General features: G+C 44.0%; 1 protein-coding gene across 2 annotated transcripts in view; it reads left to right on the top strand.

Annotated features, from left to right (window-relative positions):
- Positions 1 to 20,126, top strand: part of PPM1H (protein phosphatase, Mg2+/Mn2+ dependent 1H) — a 289,566-nt gene that overhangs the window by 147,890 nt on the left and 121,550 nt on the right. The window lies entirely within an intron of this gene.

Raw genomic sequence — 20,126 nt, 5'->3', positions numbered from 1 at the left:
ATTGAACTAGATAATCTCTAAAAATTATCCCACGAGGAGTGGCACTTTTAGAAAGTAAAGTTGTAAAGGTTTATCTTTTGGTTATTTTATATTTCTTAGAATTTGTTTTGGAAATGTTAATATAACTGAAGTTCTTGGTGTTTCTAAGTGTTCATAAAAATATGATGTTTTGGCCGGGCATGGTGGCTCACACCGATAATCCCAGCACTTTGGGAGGCCAAGGCGGGCAGATCACGAGGTCAGGAGATTGAGACCATCCTGGACAATATGGTAAAACCCCATCACCACTAAAAATACAAAAAAAAATGAGCCGGGTGTGGCGGTGCGCACCTGTAGTCCCAGCTACCCAGGAGGCTGAGGCAGGAGAATCACTTGAACATGGGAGGCAGAGGTTGCAGTGAGCCAAGATTGTGCCACTGCACTCCAGCCTGGGCGACACAGTGAGACAATGTCTCCAAAAAAAAAAAAAAAAGTATGATGTTTTACATGTTATATCCAATCATTTGAAAAGCCTAACAGATACTTTTATACTTAATAAAGCCATAACACACACACACACAAAAAAAATCAAAAAAGCAGTATCTCTAAAACCTAATAAGCTTAATGATAAAATACTACCTCTAAAACCTAATAAACTTAATTATGCTTACAGTATTCTAGCCCCAGTATCCAGATATAAATTTGGGGTTTTGTAGTTGATTATTTGGTGTGCTTTTCACATCTGGGTCATACTTCAGGAAACCTGAGAACAATGTGAGTTGGTGTTTTTATGCGCCATCTGAAGGATCATTTATAGGATGCTTACTAGCGTGCCATTCGCAGCTCTTTTATAAACAATAGATACTGATATCATCTTATAGGATCATTGTCTAGTTTGCCATACTAATAATATAGGTGTTTGAGCTTACAGAAATATTCAGTTATTCCCAAGAAACAACAGCTAAGTGAGCTTTGATCATATCTATAGAAATGTAAGTCCATTATCACTGATTGACGAGCAGTCAGGAATCCCAGGGCTCAGTTTAAAACAAATGCTTAGAGCCGCAGAAGGTTCTGGCAACAGGGTCCTGATTAATGAAGTGCTAAATTTTCTTCTTTATTGCTAGATATTAGCTGTCATGTGCCTTTTTTTTTTTTTTTTTTTTTACATCTTGACAGTTTTGAGAGTAAAAAATCTTTGTTATATGTTCACTGCCCCCATAATTATTCACACACAAGAAAAGAGAAGCTTTGCCCTGGTTTGATTTGGGAAGCTGCCAATGGTCAGGAACTAAGCTGTGTATCATCTGATTTACCATCAGACATCTGCACACTTAGGAGTTGTATTCAGAAAATGTTGCCTGATGCTATTTGTGGCTTTATGGGTTTTTGAGTCAACGACCATGCCACTCAGAGGACGTAGGACCATTCATGTAGGATGGTCCACAGTGACGCGGGTACCTGATCTATGTGGTCTGTTCCATGCCCTGATAGAACTTGCCCTTCTACTCTGCCAAGCTAACCAGCCACAGAGGCACATGCAGTAACTGCTTGATGCATGCCAGTTGCTTTATTTTTCCTGGGCAGAGGCAGCCAACTCAACACCTAGGGGATCATAAGGGACCAAGAAAGAAGCAGATGGTGGGTGGATTTTCACTTCAGGCAAAAAATGAACCAGTAGCATGCAAATGTCATGCAAAGCAATATGCAAACTATCACCCATTGTGTTTGAGTCATCAGCTCCTTAGGGCTCTGACTGATTCTTCAGTTTAGAAGGTGCTTTGACTCCATTTTAGAGATAATTTCATTTCATCTCTAGAGAACTAAGGTACCGAGGAAGCGAAGCCATTACCACGTATTTTAAACAATGTGTAAAGGTTTAGCAACTGAGACTGGGTGAAGTCACTCAGAGTTTTAAAAAGCGTTTAAGATTCATTAAATTCTTAATTCTACCCTTGCCAGACTTATAGTAACAGTGGCACTAAAACAGCTAATAAGCACAAGGCACGTATTAAATACTATAACAGAGGATCACATTTAATTATCTCAATAATATAGTGAGAAGTAGGCACTGTTAATACCAGTTAAATACAGTTTACCAATTAATAAACTGAGGCAGAGTGAGGGGAAGTGGTTTCCCCAGGCTTGGGCAGCTACGGAGGAGCAGGGCCACCCCCCGCCCAAGACTGGGAGTTGGATCTGATCCCCAGTCTCTGCACCGTACCCTGGGATTTCCCATCCATGCTGAGACTCACAGGGTTTTGTTTTTCTCATTTTAGCATCTCTAAATAAAGAAGTTCTCATTAACATTTTTTTCTTCCTGTTTTTATGTGAAATAGTGACACACCTTATAATCAATGGCATCTTAGTTTTCACCTAAAATGGATTATGGAGTGAGTGGAAGGCTGCCTTAGAGGCTATTTTAAATGCACTGCAGTTGTCGACAAGATAAGCTTTGGATGGTCCAATTCATCCATTTATAATGTAGAAAAGGATTTTTTCTCAACATGAGATCTCCCATCTCATTCCAAGAGTCCCAAAGTTCTGAGACTATTTTAAATGTTGTGTTTTTGGCCGAGTGCGGTGGCTCATGCCTGCAATCCTAGCACTTTGGGACGCTGAGCAGTAGGAGGATTACTTGAGCCTAGGAGTTACAGACCAGTCTGGGCAACATGGAAAAAACCCATCTTTACAAAAATATATATATACATTAGCTGGGTGTGGTGGCTCACACCCGTAATCCCAGCTACTGAGGAGGCTGAGGTGAGCAGATCACCTGAGCCCAGAGATGTCAAGGCTGCAGTGAGCTGTGATCATGCCACTGCACTCCAGCCTGGGTGACAGAGTGAGACCCTGTCTCAAAAAATTAAAATTAAAAATAAATGTTTTCATTTTGATCGTAATCTATTGAAAATAATATAAGCATTTTCTGATTCTATAAATGAATGCTACCATAAATTCAGACTTCCATTGTGTTGTGCTTATAACTTCTTTGGAAGCAAGTGTCTCACTGACGTTTTCGAATTGAGCCCACAGACTTCTGGGAATAGAGGGTCATCTTCTCGTGCTTGAGAGTCTCCTAGGAAAGGGTAGGGAAAGTCGAATGTGTTCATTCATTAGCTCGGTAGGACGGGAGTGAACGGCATTCCATGAATTGTCCCTGAACGAAGCCAGCAAAGTCTAGCCAGGATGGTTTTCTTTCATGTATCTTTCACTCCTTTTTAGTTTCCCACAATTACCCCCCATTAGAGTGAAAGCTTTCTCTGTTAGTTCAAAGGTGAGTTCCTTTGACAAGTCTGAATGTTCCTGAGGACAGGAGTTAGGTATTAAACAGGACTTAACGTTTCTAAATTCAAAATCAATTACGCATCTGTGGCATCTTATCTCCAGGTTTCTTCCTTTTGCTGGTGGTAAAATAATGAAATATTAGGTAACTGCCTCCAAGCCAAGGGCATGCAAAGAACTATTCATTTCTTCTTATGTCCATGGATTTCACCAACAGCCAGTACAAATCCTTTCTGAAGCTCTTTTTTGCTAAAAAGTGGTTCATCTATCCATACATGCCAGTGAGCTCCTGCTCTGATATTAGCCTTCCTCTGAGTTTGGAAATATATTTGACCTTAAGCCATTAACTATATTAAATACACTATTCCTCTCACTTTCTTTGACATGTATTTGAAAAATAACAGAGAAAAACCAAAATCAACAACTCTTCTCCATTGTGAAAGGTGAATTGCTGCTTCTCCCTTTTATCTGCAGAGCCCCCTCCCCATCTTTTTAGTGTGTATTTCATGTAATCCCTTAGCTATACCCACAACCTGTAGAAGGGATGAGCAGAAAGAAAATAATGCTACCAAATGATCACAAATACAAGCAGAGAAACCAAGTAATGGCTTGAGACAGTCTCTACTTTTCCCATCAGGCCACTTGCTGTCCACACAGAGGGCACCCAAGAGGCCCTTCTCTCTCTGAACTTCCTCTCTCAGGGATTTTTGAAGCTCTTCCTGACACCTCTTGCTCTGAATTAGTGGTCTTCAAAGTGTGATCCCCAGACTGGCGGCAGCATCACCTGGGAACTTGTTAGGAGAGCAGATCACGGCTCACTGAAACGCCGTGGGTGGACCCAGCAGTCTGTGTTTAGCAAGTCCTACAGGTGACTCCGATGTATGCTCCAGTTTAAGAATCACCACTCTAAAGTCTACCCGTGGGCATCTGAGAGAGCTAGGAAGGAGTGAAATATTTTAGCTGCTCCTGGCCTGAGGGTCAAAGCATTCGACTGCAGGCGCACTATAAGGCAGTCTCAGCAAGTCCTGCTGCAGCCAGACACCACATGCAGGGCAAGCTCCTGGAACCCGTGTTTCCCCTTCCACGCTGCAGCCTGCTACATGCAGTGGCGGGCGGGGGGCGGGAGGGCGGGGGGCGGGGGGGCGGCGGCGGCGGCGGGGTGGGGCTGCCTGTGCCTGGGCCGGCTGGCTGCAGATTCCTTTCTGCCAGCCTGACATTCTAGAACTGAGGCCCTGTTCCTCTGAAGAGTGGAACTGGGGTGAGAATTTCTAACACGATCCAGCTCCACATGTCAGCCTCCTCTTCCTGCTGGGTCGTTCTGAAGCCTGAGTAGCTGTGAAGCATCCCACCCTATACCGGCCCTCCATTCCCTTGTCTGGAATGGGTCAGACATGCCCCCGTGCGGACTTTTCATTGTTGGGCCCCTGGGAAAGTGTAGTTGTTGCAGTTCCCCATTCCAACCAAGCTATGCCTTTAAACACGTCCCGTTTCTCTTAGCCCACTGAAAGGCTGAGCTAGGAAGTCTCATGAAGTTCATAGAATTAGAATATGTGCACTTAGAAATGCTGGCATGAGATTATTGTGATCAAGATAGTCACCTTTTCTATGCCTGGCTGCTGAGCTAGGGTAGAACAGCGGATCAATGTCAGGAGGGAACTTCCTAGTAGAGAACCCAAGGCCCTATGTTTGCCCACTCAAGCCCACAACTGTATAGATTTCCAGGACCTAATCATCTAATTTGTAGGTGATATGAAACCAAGTAAGATGAACTAGCAAGACTCAAAAAGTCCTTTAGTGCCTGGGAAAGTGGGTAAATACCAGGTGAAGCTTAACCACAGTAAAGGTAAAGCATCACACCTGTTGAAAAGACAAAAACCAGCCTGGCAGCAGGGTACGGTGGCTCACGTCTGTAATCCCAGCACTTTTGGAGGCTATGGTGGGAGATCATTTGAGCCCAGGACTTAAAGACCAACCCGGGCAACAAAGTGAGACCTTGTCTCTATTTTTTAAAATGTGTTTCAATTAGTTGGGCACATTGGCACACGCCTGTGGTCCCAGCTACGCAGGAGGCTGAGGCAGGAGGATCACTTGAGCTTGGGAGGTTGGGCTGCAGTGTGCCATGATTGCACCAATGCATTCCAGCCTGGGTGACAGAGTGAGACCCTGTCACCAAAAAAAAAAGAAAACTAGCAAGATAGGGGAGACAGCTTATCAATGGCTCACTTTTTTTTTTTTTAATGTATTTAAGTAGACAGTAAATTTAATCTGGTCAGTAGTGTGCTATAGACACCAGAACCTAATCTAATCATAGGCTGCAGTATTTGAGATACAAGGTAAATAATAGCTAATGTTTCTTACTGGCTGGCTTACTTTGTCCGTAGTAAGTACTGTTACTAGTGTCTAGGGCTTTACATGAATTTTACGTAAATAACCTCAGTAATCCTAACATCAACCCATTTGGGGAAGTACTATTATTAATGTCATTTTACCTATGAAGTCCCTTTCTAGGTGACATAATTCAGCATGTGTATAGATGAACAGGAACCTTCAAAAGAGAGACTGGAGTGGTGAAGAGATTGGAACTGTTTGAAAAGATGAGGAAAATTCAAAAGAGCTACAGTTTTTTAGCCACATGAAAAGATAACTTTTGTTAATGTAAAAGATCAGGTATTTGTGAGATATGGGGTAAGGTGGTAAGGTTAGCTGTCCAGGAGTCTGGGATAGAAGTGACAGCCACAGGCAGGCAGGATGGTGGTTAAGAGCAGGGACTCTGGACTCAGATGGCCTGAGCTGAATCCTGGCTCTGCCACTAGTATGTGTGACCTTGGGCTAATCTCATGTTTTCTGTACTGAGTGTTGTCAACTGTAAATGGAGATAATGATAGTACTCACTCCTCAGGTGAGGATTAGATGAGCAGATGCCTGGAAGGCCCTTAGCACAGAGCCAGGTGTATGTCAACTGCTCAGTAATGGTTAGCTACTATTACTGTTATCATACTGATCAGGAAACTGTTTATAGATGCAATAAGCTGCTGAAGGAAGTAGTGGGTTCTTCTTAATAAAAATAGTTGTACATCAACTGCATTCCACTTAGCAAGGATGTTGTGCTAAGTTTTTCAAGGTGCCCATGAAATATTATGTTTGAGGCCCTGTGCAGTGGCTCACGCCTGTAATCCCAGCACCTTGGGAGGCCGAGGCGGGCAGATCACAAGGTCAGGAGTTCGAGACTAGCTGGGCCAACATGCTGAAACCCCATCTCTACTAAAAAAAAAAAAAAATAATACAAAAATTAGCCAGGCATGGTGGTGTGGGCCTGTAATCCCAGCTACTCAGAAGGCTGAGGCAGGAGAATTGCTTGAACTTGGGAAGCAGAAGTTGCAGTGAGCAGAGATTGTGCCACTGCACTCCAGCCCTGTGACAGAGCAAGACCTCGTCTCAAAAAAAAAACCAAAAAACAACAAACAGAAAGAAATATTATGTCTTTCTTTTTCTTTCTTCCTTCCTTTCCTTCCCATTCTTCCTTTCTTTTCTTTTCTTTCCTTTCGAGACAGGGTCTTACTCTGTCACCCAGGCTAGATTACAGTAGCATGATCATAGCTCACTGCAGCCTCAAACTCCTTAACTTAAGCCATCCTCCCATGTCAGCCTCCTGAGTAGCTAGGATTACAGGTGCATGCCACCATGCCAGGCTAATTTTTATTTTTTGCAGAGATGGGGTCTCACTATGCTGGACCTGTGCTCAAGCCGTCCTCTTGCCTCGCCTCCCAAAGTGCTAGGATTATAGGCATGAACCATCACACCCAGCAAAGCATTATGTTTCTGTGACTTTGAGGATTTTAAAGAAATAACATGACTATTTTCATTTTTGCCTCTTTCTTTTAAGAGTTTAATGAAGCAGCACTTTGGGAGGCCGAGGCGGGTGGCTCATGAGGTCAGGAGATCGAGACCATCCTGGCTAACATGGTGAAACCCCGTCTCTACAAAAAATACAAAAAAAAAAAAAAAAAATTAGCCAGGCGTGGTGGCGGGCGCCTGTAGTCCCAGCTCTTCGGGAGGCTGAGGCAGGAGAATGGTGTGAGCCCGGGAGGCGGAGCTTGCAGTGAGTTGAGATCACGCCACTGCACTCCAGCCTGGGGCAACTGAGCAAGACTCCGTCTCAAAAAAAAAAAACCAAAAAGAGTTTAATGAAGCAGTGCCTTTGTCCCTTGCAGGCACTCGTGGACCTAGGCTGAAGGAGGCTCTGACATTTTTAACTCTTGGCTTCCAAGAGCTCTTGAGGCATCTCCATCCAGTGAGACAGAAGGGGACAAGAGTGTGGAGGAGCACTCAAGGAAGGGGGTTAGGGGCAAGGCCTGTTAGAGACACACAGCATTTCTGGGTGCATTCCATTGGCTAGAATCCAGTTATGTGGCTTTACTGAGAAGCAAATAAGGCTGCTGGGAAATGTAGTCTAAGTCATCTACCCAGGCCCAAGGGAATTGATTCTGGTGGACAGTTAGCAGTTTTGGCCACCGGTAGCATTGAAAAGGGAATTCTTACTAGGTTCAATTAGTAATAGTGTCTTTATTCAGTTTTTGATACATTTTCCCTTTTGTTCTGATGAAGTTACAACTTGGATATCACTATCATTTTTAAGCCCAAAGACCAATTACCTCTTTTGTTACCTGCATGTTGTCACTGTTAGTTTTAGGAGAGATGCAGTAAGTTCAGCTTTAGCTATCAAAGATAGTGAAGAAAGAGCTGACTCACCGAGATCCACTTTCATCTTGGAGAAGAACACATTTAAATAATGAAAAAGCCTACAGGTAAACAGCATACCAAATATTTGTCTTTGGAAAGTTCATCATAGAAAGCAAGGATTATTTCATTGCTAAAGGAGAAAGATTACATTAATCAGGTAGGGTGTGACTATACTGATGTTTTAAAAACTTCTGTTCTTTGGCGGTTATTTAAATTGTCATAGTTACATTGTAAAGATTTTTAAATGATATACCAGTTCAGTTTAATAGTTTAGTTTCTTATCTGCTCTCAAACTGCAGTTCTTCAGTATGTTTTTTGAGTTCATTTCCTCCCATTGATGTCATCCTTAATATAATATTTGAAATAACTATTATGAATGGATTACTTATATATACACCTCAATCCATCCTCAGTTTGCATATGATAAACTTTTACAGTCCATCGTGCATGTATTACATAGTTAGAAGATAAAGGGTAAGCAGAGTAAAATGTCATGGTAGGAGCAGGATTCAACAAATATTTATATGCCTTCCACAAGCCAGGCATCTGCTGGGCACTGTGCTGGGGAAGCCACCGTGAAGTAGGCAGACAAGGTCTCTGTCCTCTTGTACTTGTAGTCAGCCCAGGTAGGCAGGTAGTCAGGCATCCATATACAAAGCAGTGTGACAGACAAGGCAGGTGTTTCAGGAGACACATGAAGCTCTGGGCTTTACTGAGTCAGGGCTGCCTTGGGTTAAAGGCACACATTTGTAATCGTGTTCTTTGGCTGCAGAAATAGCAATGCTGGTACACTGCATCAACAGAATTGCCTCACAGGTCAGAATCCATTGCAGCAGGATTCTACAGGCTAAGCCCTTTGCTTTCTTATTTCAGTGTCATTGTGGTTGTGAATAGTGCTTCAATGTATGGCACTTGGGGTCATTTTGTGATATACATGTTGGACGGGATCATACTCGTTTTTGTGAAATATAACCCGCATTGAGCCACCATCAACAGACAATGGTTTATGAAGGTCTTGTTTCCTGATGGGATGTTGATGTTCACTGAGCAGTCCTTACTGGTATGTGGTGTACAGTTATCAAATGATTTGTTTGCTTCAAGGAGTTAACTGAACAATATGGGCATTTCACCTTCAACTCTGTCCTGTCTTGTTTAAGCAGGGTAATAAACTCTCCAGGCCCAAATATGGTTTAGCTGTTAGTACAGGAAGGGAGGGAGAAACATGTCAGCCCTCGGAAGTGAGCCGGGGTCGTGTGAGGTAGAGTGGTGAAATAGAATGATCCCAGGCGCTAGGGTTTGGAAAAGCTGGCCCTCATCCCTCTAGAAAATACCTTGCTTTCCCATTTGTGGAAGGGACTGGTTCCTACTCTTCTAGATTGCCATGCAGGTGACAGATGATGTATATAAAGCACAAGCGTGGTTCAGCCCTTCATTCTGTCACCAAATATGTCTCATGCCAGGCACTGTCAAACGCACTAGGAACACAGCCATGAACAAAAACAATCCTGCCTTCAAGGAGCTTGCAAACCCGTCTGGAAAGACAGATAATAAGCAAGGCACATAAGTAAAATGTTGAGTATGCTATTGGTAATAATTTCTAAAGAGAAACACAGGACAAGGGAAGGGACTTAGTAGTCAGGGGTGTGTGGCAGTTTCAGATGTGGTAGCAACAGAAGGTGTCATGGGGGAGAGAGTCTTAGAGTAAGGTCTGAAGGAGGTGAGTCAGGATGCTCTGGCAAATGAAACAGCCAAGGCCTTTGATATGATTTGGCTGTGTCCTCACCCAAATCTCATCTTGAATTGTAGTTCCTATAACGTAATCCCACGTGTCATGGGAGGGGACCAGGTGAGAGGTAACTGAATCATGGGGGAGTATTTTTCCCATGCTGTTCTCGTGAGAGTGAGTAAGTCTCGTGAGGTCTGATGGTTTTATAAAGGGCAGTTTCCTTCACATGCTCTCTTGCCTGCCATCATGTAAGACGTGCCTTTGCGCCTCCTTCACCTTCTGCCATGATTGTGAAGCCTCCCCAGCTGTGTGGAACTGTGAGTCAATTAAACCTCTTATTCTTTATAAATTACCCAGTCTTGGCTATGTCCTTTTAGCAGAATGAGAACAGACTAATACAGCCTTGAACCAGAAATGTACCTTTTATAGTTGAGGACCAGACAGAAATGGACCAAAGAAAGAGGGGGTGGTGGGTGAGGCAGAAGAGGTGCAAACAGGGCCCAGGCATGCTCAGTGGCAGCTAGTGCTGCAGTGACCATGGCAATGGCCATGAGATCTGAGCTTGAACTCTCCTCTCTTGCTTGACTCTTATAATAACCAAGAGGGGGTGTGTGTGTGTGTGTGTGTGTGCACGTGCGCACATATATATAATATTCATTTTTAAAGCCTTCATTCCATCTTGCACAGCAAACCTTAAGTAATTTTGTAAATTCATAAACAGTTGGATCTATGTAAGGCCTTAACAACCAACTCGTAAAGTGGTTTATATACGTTAAGCAGTGGGTCCATTGTTGGTACACTTTCCAGTAGAATCTTACACAAATTCTCCTGTGTATAAACAAATAAGGTGGAGCTGCCCAGACTAAACTCTAGAACAAGGCTGAGGTTCACACCAGCTCCCTTTTCCCAAGGTGGCACCTGGGGCTGCCCTGAGGGACAGTGAAGTACCCTGAACTCAGTCTGAGGCTGGCATCTGGTCCAGAGGATGCCAAACTGGCCTGTACATCAGAATCACCTGGGGGACTTTTGCCAACATATATAATAGTTGAGTCATTCTTGTATACCTACTACCTAGATCCTGCAGTTAACAATTTTCATCAAATATATCTGTCCATCCTCCCATCCCTCTATCAGTCCAGGGCAGACATTCATGTATTCACCTGTGGGATTTTAAAAATAATAATAATAATAATAATTGCAGGGCCCTTATTCTCAGGCTTACCGAATCAGAATCCTTGAGCTTGGGGCCACTGTGGGAACCACTCATCTAGTCCAGATTCCGTTTTTTACTGATGGAAAGTGAAGCTCACAGAAATAGTCTGTCTCAAGTTCCCACAAATAGCCAGCGGCAGGACACATACCAGAACCTTGGTCATCACCTGTTTTTGGAGGACCCATCTCCTCCCTTTCCAAGATTTTGCTTGGTATCTGGTAGCAACATCAGTTCTTTCTAAGATCAAATCATACTCTGGCCCTACTCTTTATCCATGAACAGTTTGCTGAGCCTCTGCTATCTTGGGGGATTACTAAGAATGTATTTTCTCCTTGGTCAAAACTTTCAAGCATTATTGGGGAAAAAAGGAGTATAACTATAAAAACAAATGTTTCCTGGCCGGACATGGTGGCTCACACCCATAATCCCACCACTTTGGGAGGCTGAAGCAGGAGAATAATTTGAGTTCAGGAGTTTGAAACCAGCCTGGGCAACATGATGAGATTCCACGTCTACAAAAAATTTAAAAACTAGCCAGATGTGGTGGCACACACACGTAGTCCCAGCTACTCAGGAGGCTAAGGTGGAAGGATCACTTGAGCCCAGGATATTGAGGCTGCAATGAGCCTTGATCATGCCACTGCACTCCTGCCTGACAAAAATACCTCCAAAAAAAATAAAATGAAAGAAAGAAAGTTTTCCAGAGAACAGGTGTGTGTCTTTGCTCTTAGCTGCCTCATTGAGACAGCAATGGAAAAAACACTGGGTTGGGAGTCCAGAGATAAATCACAATCTTGTCCTGTAGCAAACTGCATAACAATTAGAAACCCACTTCCCCTGCTGAGCCGGTTTCCTGCTTTAAAGAACAAATGAAGTTAACAAGATCTTACTAATTGATTTCAGTGGTGTTTTCTAGCTCTGAAATTTGGGAACCACTCAATTAGTATCCAGCCAAAGACTGACCTGGTCAGCTCAGCTTCCTGACTCCTCCGTTTTCTTCCCTTCAATCTTGTTAGGTTAGGCATAGATGGCAGAAGACAGATAAGATGCTCCAAACCTAAAGCATAAAGAAAATTTTCAGTTGCCAGCTCCATTGGGACTTGGTTCCCCCTGAGAGCTGTGCTTCAGCAGTTTCCCCAGATCTCAGCTTCCCAGGAAGTCCCCACCCTGCTCCTGATGTTCTTCTCTGTAGCTTCAGAAGAACTGTACGGCACTGACCTTTGAGTTCTTCTGGCTCTCAAGAGGTCCCAGTCAGCAGGCTGCAGACAGTGTCTGCCACTTGGGTGTTAAGATTGCTTCTATCACTTTTCAAAGCCCAACCCATCAAGAAATGAGCTGAACTAACAGCTCATGGTTTAGTGGCTGTGTGTGGGCCTGAGTGGTGACCAGCACCTTTCCCTTGGTATTACATCCTGCCCTTCGATGTGAGAAGTGGATTCTTTCATCCTTTTATTTTATTTTTTAGAGACAGGGTTTGAGTCTGTCACCCAGGCTGGAGTGCACTGGCATGATCATGGCTCACTGCAGCCTTGACCTCCCAGGTTCAAGTGATCCTTCCACCTCAGCCTCCCAAGTAGTTGGGATCACAGGCATGTGCCACCACACCTGGCTAATTTATTTTTATTTTTTACAGAGATGGGTCTCCCTATGTCACTTAGGCTGCTGTTGAGCTGCTGGATTCAAGCAATCCTCCCACCTCGGCCTTCCAAAGTGCTGGGATTACAGGCGTGAGCCTCAGCACCCAGGCTTCATGCCTTTGTGTTTTGTTTTGTTTTTTGCTTTGTTTTGTTTTGTTTTTTTTGAGACAGAGTCTCCCTCTGTCACCAGCCCACGGTGCAGTGGCACCATCTCGGCTCACTGCAACCTCCAACTCCCTGGTTCAAGTGATTCTCCTGCCTCAGCCTCCCAAGTAGCTGGAACTACAAGCACGCGCCACCATGCCCAGCTAATTTTTGTATTTTTAGTAGAGACAAGGTTTCATCGTGTTGGCCGGGATGGTCTCGATCTCTTGACCTCGTGATTCACCCACCTCCGCCTCCCAAAGTGCTAGGATTACAGGCGTGAGCCACCGTGCCCAGCCTATGACTTTGTTTTAAATACTGCCCACCCTTGGCACCTCCTACTACTACTGCCTGCCTGTCAGCTGGCAGAGCCAACCAACCTGACTGGGATCAGTTTCCTGTCTCTAACCCTCCCCAGCCCTGCAGGTTCCCTTTGAGTCATCCCTCTGGTACCTTCCCAAAGGAAAGTGGTTTTCCAGAATCCCTTCCTAAGGGTTTTAGTGCATCACAGATCTGGAGTTGCCGCTGGCACCACTTCCTCCTGTCATGGCCCGATATGGTTTTGCTGGCCCTGGTTCAGTTCACCTTCACCCCTCAGACTAGCGGTGCTGCTCTTTCACTTAATGATAGTCCTTTTTAGTAACCCAAACTTTATATGGGTTATGAAAAAAGATAGTATGAACATTTTTAAATTAGATACAAATCTAAAATAAAATTTTTAAAGAGTAGCGAAGGGAGACCCATAGCTAGAGTGCACAGTATCTCTCTCCGTGAAGGATGGCTCAGGACACAGAACAGGGCAATGGTTATGAGCATGTGCTTGGAACTCACGCGGGCCTGAGTTTGAATTCTAGCCACACAACTTAACAGAATGACTTTGGTCGAGGTAGAGGATCCTTCTAAAATGTGTGACTAAAATAATAATAGCCTCCTTTGTAGAACTGTTATATTAATGAGAGGGTGCACAGAAGGCATTCAGTGTGGTACCTGGCACACAGGAAGCACTTGGTACATGTTAGCTATTGTCATTATTAAAATAGAAATGCTATGGATTCGCCAAAAGTACAGGGTTTGGAGTCAGATGGCCCAGGATTGAATCCTAATTCTGTCACTTACTGTGCAACCTCCAGCCAGTTACTTAACCATTCTGTGCCCCAGTTACCCCATCTGTAAGTTAGGAATTCTAATAATCCCTATCCCTTACAGTCATTGTGAGGATTAAATGAATTAATTCAACTCAGAAAATATTTGCATGCCTCCTGTGTTCTGGGAACTGAAGGCTTAGTTAATAATGAAGACAAAAACCCCGGAACCTCTGCCATTATGGAACTCACATTGTAATGGGGTATGGGGAGGAATGGTGGCAAAATAAGTAAAACATAATTCATGCAAAAGCATTAAACTTTATGTGCGAATTGAGTGCATTTGAAATGTTTATACAAGTATTTGCCTGCCTTATGGAAAGCACCTAATAAATGCTAGTTATCAACAGTGATTATCAATATATTATTTCTGCTGCTGCTACTACTGTAGATAGTAAATATATTTAAGTTTATAATAAATACATGATGCACGGTAAAATATAATTTGCATTACAGTGTAGATGGCTTGCATATGAAAGGGCTACATGAACTTTTGGGCTGATGTAAAAGCGTTTGTTGTGAACTCTTCTGATAGCGTTCCTGAGCTGCTTTAGGACTCCACTGTGTAATAGAATTCATCTTAGCCAATATTGCTGCCAGATATTAGCTCTGGACCCTAGAACTGTATTCTTTCTAGATTAGATGTGGACAATATGCTGAATTCAAGTCAGCACACTCCAAAGGCCCGTGTGTGTGTGTGTGTGTGTGTGTGTGTGTGTGTCTGTGTCTGTGTCTCCACAAAGTTTATAATGATAATTTAGTTGCTTTGGGACACACTGGGCAGCCTGTAATATTCTTTCCAGCTCTTGAATTTTGCGATTTTTTTTTTTTACCTAGTGTTTTGGCAAGCAATGGTTGTCTCTAAGTAACACAGAAAAAGTCCTTTTTCAACAAAGCCTTTAAAAAAGCCTCCCGGCTCTCAGGCATCCGAAAAACACAGTTGTGCAGGGTTTTTGTTGTTGTTGTTGTTCTGTTTTGTTTTGTTTTTTTTCTTTTTCTTTTTCTTGCAAGACTTAGCCGTGAAGTCAAGGTCACTGCTTCCCAGGGAACTCAGCTGCACAAGAAGCCTAGAGCTGCATTGCTGGGCCTGGAGCCTGCCCTGACCCTCTGTGCTGGCCTGTGCTTCCCCCCACCCGGCTCCTGGACCCTTGCTTTTCTTTTCCAGTGGTATCCCAGGCAATAATAAAGAGGCTTTTGAAATCACAGAGTGGGAACTGTTTCCCTACTGTGGGCCACCAGGCCTGCCTGCAAAAATCGGATTCATGCAATCCATTTTCACACTGATTCATCTCTTTGCTCACTTTTCGCTCCTGTTTTGCTGCTTTTCTGTGTCAAAGTTTTTGTATAGTTGTTCCCCCACCACACCCTTGTCATGTTCTTTGTGATTCAGAACTGGCAGGTCATCATTGCCACCAGCATTTCAAGGACACATGGTCCTTCCAAATGGACTGCACCAATTTCTCAATGTTAATAGATCATCTAAAAAAATTTTTTTTAAAAAGCTGTATTATATACTTTCCAGACCCTTTATTTAAATGAGACCTTACAACAGAGGCCCAGTATGTAAAACAGATAGGAACACTTGTGATGTAGAGCAGGTTACATACTGATTAGTAGCGCAGATTCTTGAGAAACACAAGCTGGATTCAGGTCCTGGCTTCTGCGACTTATCATAGCACTGTGGGACCTTGAACAAAATACCCAACCTTTCTGTGCCTTCCTTATCAGTAAAATGGGGAAATGGGGATAATAAGAGGCCTTATCTGTGATAAGGTTAGTAGAAGGATTAAATGATTTAAAGTGTATAAAATGTTAAGCACAAGTTTCTGGCATATAATAAATGCTCAAAAAGTGTTTTATTACTGTACCAATAACCATAATAATTATCATTAGTAATATTATCCCCAGGTGGAAAAAAAAAAATAAAAACTAGGGTCCCCGATTTATTAAGGCAAAAAGGAAAAAAAAAAAAAAGCTGAAAGTTGAGTCATGCAAGAAACTGCCTTTCCTTTTGTTCCTAAGCAAATAGCTGCCGATAAAAGGTTAAATATCTCCACTGGTAGCTACTCTGGATTCTCCTTATCTTATGGAAAGTACTAATTTACTGAGCCCCAGATGAACAGATAATTGACTATTTCCCTACCTGTTGCTTTTCTCTTGTAACATGTGGGTTACCATACCCTCCCTCTTTCCCCTCCAGCCCACTTTTCCCCTTTAAATGTTGAAGCCCTCTAATTCATCTTTGGAGAAAGGCACCGACCACAGACTGTTTCTGTGATTCCATGTTTTTCTTCTGTGATTCCATGTTTTTCTCTCCCAGGCATTCCTTAACGTTGGCAAAATGAACTTTTAAATCAATTGAGACGTGTCTTGGATACTTTTTGGTTTACACCCATCAACAGTCCCTCAGGGTTTCCCATGGAGCTGTTAAAAACAGTTGTTCAGTATGGTACTTTCAATGCCATGCTTTTCACAAGTTGCCTTTGCCCATAGAGGACATTGAATGAATGTCAGAAGACCAACAAACCAATCTTCGTATTGTTTTCTGGAATGGATACTTAATTATTTAGCTTATGAGCAGGCTCTCAAACAGGCTAATTTTGTTCAGGCCACGAGGCTGGTTTTGTTGGTGATTGGGCAACTGTGCCCTTTCTCCCTCTGCGTGAGGACCAGTTGCTCACACACAGGCCACCTATACATGTCACAGCCATCAGGATTCTGCCGCTTAAAAGCAGTATTCTGCTTTACCCTTTTAAGGGTGGACTCTGCAGACAACTTCCTTACCCCAAGTGGTGCAGGTTTGTGGATCAGAGCCTCTCAGGGCTAGTGGTACCACACCAGGAAGAGCTAGACTAGCCCCCTGTTCTTTCTGCAGCAGATACATAATTACATGATGCTGAAGTATTCATTACTGTTTTAGTACATTGCCAGCAAGCAGTCTTCTGGTTGACCCAACATTTCTGCAAGCGCTTTCAGGATTAGCACATTGGGAATGTGCTTGGAAGAGAGACGTTCCTAACGTATCTGCGTATAATGTGTGTAGTATAGGTGACTGAATATATGCAATAAGCTGTGCAAAACAAACATGTCTCACGTTAGGCCTAGAAGAAATCAGGTAAAGGGCTTAAAAAGCCAGGCAAACCGCAGCTATCTTGTCTTTTATCATTTGGTATTTCACAGGATTTGTGCCTGTCCATACTTAGCTTCAGGGATGTGCTGATTTCTTCCACCAGTATTCCTTGTTCCACCCCCTCTAAAAAGTCTCCACCCGTCCTCTCTGACCCCACATATCTGGATTTGCTCCCTTCCCCCGGCTTCTTACCTGCCTGCAAACATACTCAAAGTTCTCTCATTTTGCACAAAAAGCTTCCCCTTACCCCTGCGTCTTCCTCCTTTTTTTTTTTCCTTTCGAGACAGAGTCTCGCTCTGTTGCCCAGTCTAGAGTGCAATGGCCTAATCTTGGCTCACTGCAACCTCCGCCTCCCAGGTTCAAGTGATTCTCCTGCCTCGGCCTCCTGAGTTGCTGGGATTACAGGCGCCCGCCACCAGGCCTGGCTAATTTTTTGTATTTTTAGTAGAGACAGGGTTTCACTATGTTGGCCAGATTGGTCTTGAACTCCTGACTTCGTGATCCGCCCGCCTCGGTCTCCCAAAGTGCTAGGATTACAGGCGTGTCTTCCTCTTAACTTCGTTCTCTTCACATCCAGGATCGTCCCTCAGAGCATGCATTCCCTGGCTGCATTTCCCCCTTGTGACAGCCTTGATTCTGTCCCAGTGTGCTCCCCCACCTCCCTGCCCTGCGGTATGGTGGAGCTGACTAGCTGCCCTCCTGCTACCTTTTCCTTTCTCCTGGGCACAGGGAACAACCTTCCTCAGCCTTCAGTGTGTTGTAGGCATAGCTACATGGCTCAGTTTCAACCACGGGGTTGTGGGCAGAGTGATATATGACCCTCGAAAACCTCGCACATATTGTTGTCTTGAACTGTTATGTTCCAGGAAAAAGTTATGTTGAAGTCCTAACCCCCAGCACCTGTGAAAGGGACCTCGCTTGGAAATGGGACCTTTGTAGTTATAATTAAGATGAGGCCAAACTGGAGTAGGGCAGACCCTAAATCCAGCGACTGGACTTAAGGGCATGTATAGACAGACACAGGGAAGATGACCAGTGAAAATGGAGGAAATGGAGGTAGAGACTGGGGTTAAGAAGACACAAGTTAAGGAAACCAAGGTTTTCCTGGAATCACCAGGAGCTGGGAAGAGGCCAGGAAGGAGTCTGCAGAGCCTTCAGAAGGAGCATGGCCCTACAATTTTTATTTCAGGCTTGCACACTCCAGAACTGTGAGAGAAGTCATTTTCTATTGTTTTAAACTGCCAACTTTGTTGTGACTCATATTACATAAATCCTAGGAGACTGCCCTACACACCATCCTCACTATTCTCCAGACTAGAAGTTGACAAACCAGGATGGCTTTGGAAGTGCGTGCTGAAGCTGGCAGAATAGCCCTGCAACTACGCCCAAGCCAATCAGACCTTGTATTTCATGTGCGAAATGAACACACACTGTATGAAGCCATGAGATATTTAGGATTATCTGTTATAGCAGCTAATATTACCCTATCAAAAACACTCACTTACAGAGGGGTTAAAGGCAGCTACTATAAGTACACACCAACTCTTCTTGAAACAATCTCTCTGCTCAGCTTCCAGGATTTCCTCTCCCCCTTCCTCCCCTTCACTGGTGGAACCTCTTCACACCTGCCACTGACATGCAGGCTGCCCCAGGGTTTGTCTTCAGCCAGCTTCTCCACATCCCACCTGAGCCATCTTACGCACCTTCAGCATCCACTTACATCCCAATGTTGCCCAAGTACAGAAGCCCAAGCCGCACTTCCCTCCCACACACCAGGCCCCATGACCTCCCTTCCTCCAGTCATCTCTCCCCTCTTGTCAGCCTCCCACATTTCTGCAGAGCAGCAGGGGCTTTCCATGAGGCACGTGGCAGGGCTCAACTTGAACTTCCCTCACACTTGATCATTCTGCTTCCCCCACAACTCTAACCAACTTAGCAAGCCTATTGCCTGGCTGGTGGAGTAACTGCTTTTCAGGTATTTATTGGGCAGGGTGGCCATGAACTTGAACTTGCTGCCTTTTGGTATTTCTGAAAGATTCTGTTGAGAGGAACAGTATTTAGGGAGGATTTCTATTCCTCGCACCCTTCTAGAAATTCTCAAATCTATCCCTGGATGAAGCCTGAAGCTCACACTTGTGGCCCTTCTCAATGGTTTCCTGAATGGCTTGCTTAGGCCACGTGCCTCCGTTGGAGAAGGTTGTGAGAAACAGCTATGTGAAATGTGCTGTGGCATTCACTGAAGGACCGTGCTGAAGAGCTTGCTCATTCTATCACACAGCCTCCTCTCTTTTCAGGACCACAGAGGACGTTTCTCTCGTATGCAATTTAGGAAAAGACTGGGGACTGAGAGCAGGGTAATTTTTTGTTTGTTTGTTTCTGTGGCTTTTTAAAATTCGTTTTGGGCCCTGAGTTGTGTAAACCAATCCTGGTTTGTGTCTATGTAGCCTGTTCGGAAGCATTTGTGACCCGCTTCTAATAAGCACAAGGGCCTTACAGTACATGTTCTTTGTATTAACTTAATGCCTACCTTCCTCTGATCTTTCTAGTTTTATCTTCCACATATATTTTTATTTTACTTTGTGTGTGTTTATGTAATCACCCTTTCAATCAAGGGTAAAGGTAAAGTATGGATAAATAAGATGTCCTGCAAATCTCATACTTAAGATGCCCAGAACTAGCATAGTTTTCTTTTCCCCAATAGAGCCCTCTCTCCTGTGTTCTTAGGCTACTAAGTGCCTAAACTTAAACCAAAAACCTAGGATAATTTACCCTGACCTGCATTCCCCCTCCCCACCGCTTCTGTCATCAATCCCTGTTAATCACCAGCTGCATCTTTTTTAGACTCCATATAGGAACCTCACCTGGGCCCCTTAACAAGGGCTGGCCACTGCATTGGCACCCATCTGGCAGTCCCCAAGATTACTACAATGTGGGGTGGCCACATCACTTCCCTGTTGAAAGCCCTTCAGTGACATATCTTCAGACTGAAGTCCAGATTCTACCCTCTTTCTACCTTCACCTGTCACTTCTTATCCTCACACCCTGAGCTCTGGCAATGCCAGACCAGGTACTCACATCTCCCAGAACTAAGTTTTTCCTGCCCCTTGTCTTGATAACACGCTTCCCTCCT

This window comes from Macaca fascicularis, chromosome 11 (assembly GCF_037993035.2).
Source record: "Macaca fascicularis isolate 582-1 chromosome 11, T2T-MFA8v1.1".
Lineage (NCBI taxonomy): Eukaryota > Metazoa > Chordata > Mammalia > Primates > Cercopithecidae > Macaca > Macaca fascicularis.
Note: the sequence above shows the minus strand (reverse complement) of the source record. Positions and strands in the feature narration are given on the sequence as shown.